The sequence below is a fragment of the Rousettus aegyptiacus genome, unplaced genomic scaffold (assembly GCF_014176215.1).
Source record: "Rousettus aegyptiacus isolate mRouAeg1 unplaced genomic scaffold, mRouAeg1.p scaffold_m13_p_3, whole genome shotgun sequence".
NCBI lineage: Eukaryota > Metazoa > Chordata > Mammalia > Chiroptera > Pteropodidae > Rousettus > Rousettus aegyptiacus.
Genome location: NW_023416306.1, coordinates 36010902 through 36015928, shown reverse-complemented (window position 1 = coordinate 36015928; position 5027 = coordinate 36010902).

Genomic DNA, 5027 nt, shown 5'->3' with positions numbered 1-5027 from the left:
GGCAATAAAGCCTGGAGTCTCCACTCTCAGAGCTCAGTTGCCTCAGGCAGCATTGCAATTCAGATCATGGAATTCAGACCTTGGAATGTTTTCACATATCTGAATGGCCCTAATAGTCCTTGTCAGAGCTTCTGCTCAACCTCCCTAAATACTAACCCCGCCCTCACCTGCCTGTGTGGGCTGTGGGGGCTCCTTCTGTTCCTGTGCTTCCTGGTGGGAATTCCAGCTTCACCCACATTGTGGGAAGATGGGAACATCAAAAAGGTAAGGAAGCCTGAGCAAGACCCAACATTCTCCAACATTCCCAAATGTTCCTTACATTTCTAGTACCACATAAAAAAAAAGTATTGGGGATGCCACTGGTTAATTAAATTACATAGATTTCAAGTATGCAATTCAATAACACGACATGTGTATACTGCATTGTGTGTTCACCACCTATTTTACAATTTCTGTTTGTCACCATACATTTGATCCCCTATGCCCTAATCTGCCTCCTCCCCTCCCTCTTTTCTCTCTAAACTGTTGTCTGTGTCTGTGGGTTTTTGTTTGTGCATCTTGTTCATTTAAATGATTTTGGTTGGCTCGGAGTAACATCTGGGATGGGAAGTCTGGGTAGAGCATAGAACATCATCCTTCTAGAAGAACAGGATGGGCAGGCTAGGGCTTTAGCTGGGATGTATCCCAGGGAAGCTCACAGACCATCTGAGTGTGGTGGAGAATTCTAGGATAAAAGCCCAGACAGAGATGTCCTGGCCCTGGGTTGGGTTGTCTAATAGTTTGATTTCTGCAGGACAACAGAGTTCCCCAGCACTTCATCATAGGTCACAGTCCCATGTCAAGTGTCAACTCCTTTGTGTTGGGCTGATCAGGAGAGCAGTGCTGAGCCTCCGAGCAGAGGCTGGAGCCTGAGCTCTGTCCCAGGTTACAGGGTCCTGTCTGGGGGAGCAGAGATACGACTGTTGGCTTCAGACTCCATGCCTTCCTAGAGCAGAGGTGTTTGATTGCGAATAGCAAGTGTGGACCTCATAGACAATAGATTTCTTTGAGCTTTCCAAAGAAGGAAAAATTGAAAACATTTGAAACCTATAAAACTTGATAAAAAAAAAAAAAGGAACACAAAGTTCTAGTAATTCAAATAGGGTCATATTGTTCTTGGATCATGAATGGCTGGATTTCTTAGGGAGAGAAGTGAGAGAAATGATTCCCTTCTTTTTTCTCAGTGTCGCAGCAGAACCAAGAGGCGAAGGAAAGGTAGAAGACGAAAAGGTAAGATTTTACCTATTCCACCTGAAATCTCCAAGGGTGACCTTTTCCTTTCCATGAGGTCCCTGGTCCCTGATCTCTGAGTATATTAGTGGCTAGTACAGTCCCTCTCAGAAAGCAGAGCGCTCAGAGGAGAGGCTCTTGGGAAGGCAGTCAGATCTGAGACACTGCTCAGGTTCCCTGCTGTGCCATCCCTGGGCATGAGAAGTGAAGGACCTGGTCAATGGGTGTTGTCCAATGGATGTCAAGAAGCAGAACTTCTGTTTCCTAATTTGAGAAAGAACTTTGATTTCCTGAATGATCAGATTCCTCTCTGATTTAACCACTGTCCTCTCTGCTTCACAGAGTAGTTCTGAGAATCAAATGAGATAATATATGTGAAAATACTTTATAAATAAAGCAACACACAGGAGAACCTTGTTAATATTATCATAGACCATTTGACTTCTACTGACTCTGGGGGCTTTCAGAGTCTAATACCCCAACGGTGTCCCATAAAGGGACTCCTGTGTGATACCTATGCTTTTAACTTCATTATATATAACTGCCTCTCCTGGTTTTCTAGATCAGATATATTGTCAGAGGGAAGAAGAGGAGAAAAAGAGGCCAATTTCTATAATGGAAAGGTAACTAGTCTTTCTCCTTCTTTCCTAATCCCCCTTTAGCATGTCGTATGCCTGCTATAGACATGGGGTGTGGGGGCGTAGCCATAGGAACAGGGATGTGAATGAGGCCTTTGGCAGAGTTTTACTGAGTGTACTATGAAGTCATCAACGTGGAGCAATGTGAAGGGGCAGCAGGTGCTGGGTGGCTCCACCCCACCGGGCTAGTAGGTCCTCCTTTCCTTGTTCTAGTTCTGGATGCAGCTTTGTACCTTTGTCTCTTGCAGCGACCCAGGACACTATCACACCAGGCACTTTCGTCAGCTGTTATGCCCTGACCTCTCTTGTAAGATCTGTAACAGTGTAACCGCTGAGGTCAATCAGCTGCTATTCCCAGATGGCCTGGAAGATGCTACTTCTGTCTGTGTCCCTTTTGACTTCTACAGATTCTGTGACTAAGTCATCATCCGTTTTGTCCCCTGCCTTCTCAGCAGTATCTCCAGGAGACCCACCATCAGCTCCTCTGCCTGAGCCTTTCCCACCGCCACCCCGAATTCTCTCACCTAACCCGTTGACATCCTTAGGTGACTTTCTGTCAGCTTCACCACTGGGTCACTCTCTGCCAACGCAGCCCTTTCTTCCCTTGGGATCCGAATTCCCAGCGGCCCATTCCCCACCCGCACTTCTTGCATTTTTCCCTCTCCCACCACATGACACTCTCAGAGTGGATCCTCTTCCCCAAGCAGAGGCCACTCTGACTCTGAATACCATCTTTCTTGACCCCACCTTTTCCCGAGATATCAGCCCCTTACCAGATTTGTCCCAGACAACGAATCGCACTGATTCATCTGCTTGTCGTCATGTACCACCAATGCCGTCTACTTAACCACCACCACCACCAGAGTGCATTCCAACGGTGCCTCAATCCAAATCAATTTCTAAGCTTGTTCCAGAGAACTCGTCTCCAGAGAGCTTGGGTAATTTATCCAATTACATCCCAACAGTCACAGGCACTGACCATTCGAGCCCGTCAAATTCAGACTTTTCCTGGTGGCAAGCTTGTGCTGAAGACGCATTCCCTTCCACCTTGGCACAGTGTGATTTCGATCTAGAGTCCCACCATTCATTAGAGGCCTCTTTTCAGGGAGACCCTGCAGCTAAATGTGTAGAATGTGGTCACCTTTTCTCTCTCAGGCCTGTCATCCAAACACTCCTGGAGAGACAAGTCCAAAAGAAAATATATTTACTGAAATGGAACAAAAGAAAAGAGGCTCTTTTCCAAAATAAGTTAGTTCAGACAGCGACCTGAGTTCCTCAGGAAAACTGTTAGATTCAACTGCTGATAAGCATGACTCAGCTGCTGCCCTTTCTTACTGGAGCAGCAAAGGCAAACCAAAGGAACTGCATAGCCAGCAGCAGGCTTCATATCCTCAGACCAGGGAGGACCATTTAGAGAAAAATCATATCCAGCTTTCCTGGGGGCTTCTGTCTTTGCATAGTGAGTTCTTGGCCTCTGCTGACCATGTGTTTTGACTATTCTTCAATCTTTATTTCCAACAGAATCTCAAATACCTCTATAGGCCAAGAATTCCCAGTACTTTTTCATCCTCTACCTCCATTTTTACCTGAAGTCCAGCCTCAACTTTTACCACAAACCCTGCACCAGTCCGGCCTTCAATCCCCACCCTCAATCTTACCATCTAATCCTACACCTCAAATGAGGAATGGTGATATGTATTTCCATAGACCCCAGAATGAATCAGAGCCTCTCACCTTATCTGAAATTCAAAATTTGGAATGGAACGTGTTGCAGAAGCAACAGGAAGGTTTGTGTGGTTCACCCTCTGTGGCCCAAAGATCTTCTGAAGACGTTGATTCTTCAGCACCCAACCTTCCTTACTACCAGCCTTCCCGGGCTCATGTTTCAGTCTCTATCCAACCAGAAACTTTTCCCCTCAGCAATGAGCTTAACAAAAACCTGGAGCACCACCTTCGAAAGAGGCTCATCCAACACCGGTGGGGCCTACTCCGCAGGATCCATCAGTCTCTGTTGCTGATGAGGCCTCCGAGAGATTGTTCAAAGGAATCTGAGAGGAAGAGCGATCATGGACTCCCATGTCTCTCTGCGGTTAAGGGCCAGAGTAGCAAAAATCTAAATGTTGGATTGAGCCAACCTGAAAGCTTCTATGAGGGGGACTCCAAAATGCTTCAGCTAGAGAAGGATGAGGGGAAGGATATGGCAAATGGCCCAGAGAATCACCCAAAAGATCATCTGTCGAGTGACTCGCAGAACTCTTCAGGTAAGGATCTGGGGTCTGACTCTGAGAAAGACCTAGACAGTCACATGGTAAATCTGTCAGGAGAAAATCCAGTGGTGTCAGGGCCAAGTGTATGTCTGACTCAACTAGAAAATGTCTCAAAAGTGCATTTGAGCAAGAAAATTGAGGAACTCGGTGAGGGTCAGTTCCCTGGGGCTGCGCAAAATTCACAGCATGCTATCAATCAGACATTGACTCCTCATGTCAAATCCCACACTGAAATGAAACAGAGAAGTTTGCAACCATCAGTGGGAAGGGACTACACCGTGAATACCTCCCAGGAGCTTTCCTTCATTGGGCCTAGGACACAGCAGATGCTAGACGCCCATGTTAAAGAGCTTTATATGAAGGCATTGGAAGATACCTCATTCCATTCCAAGCTCTTCTCATCAACCAACCTGATTTCTGAGGTGGACTCCAAATCTGGAGGCTTCACGTCCATTAGAGGAAGCTCTAAATCTGTCCATGGAGACAAAATGGGAACAACACATTCAGCCTCTGTCCTGGATCATCCTCTCCCTGTTACCTCGCATATGAACAAGGAAGAAAAGGGAGCCCTGAGACACTCTCTCTCCAGCATCCACCAGGAGCTTGCAGTGGATGGTCAGAGAATTACTGATGCTAGACAGACACAACTGCTTGTCACACATAGCATCACAGGCAAAACAAGTCAGACACAGGATCTACTAGTCAACAGATGCCCACCAAAGCTGCCTGCAGGGCAAGCTGGAGCCAGACATGAGCCAAAGGGTAAGAGAGTGAGTTCCAGCGATAGAGTAGAAATGCAACAGGGCAACAAGATGAACAAATCAGAACCTGTTCCCGTGCCCTACATGTCCAG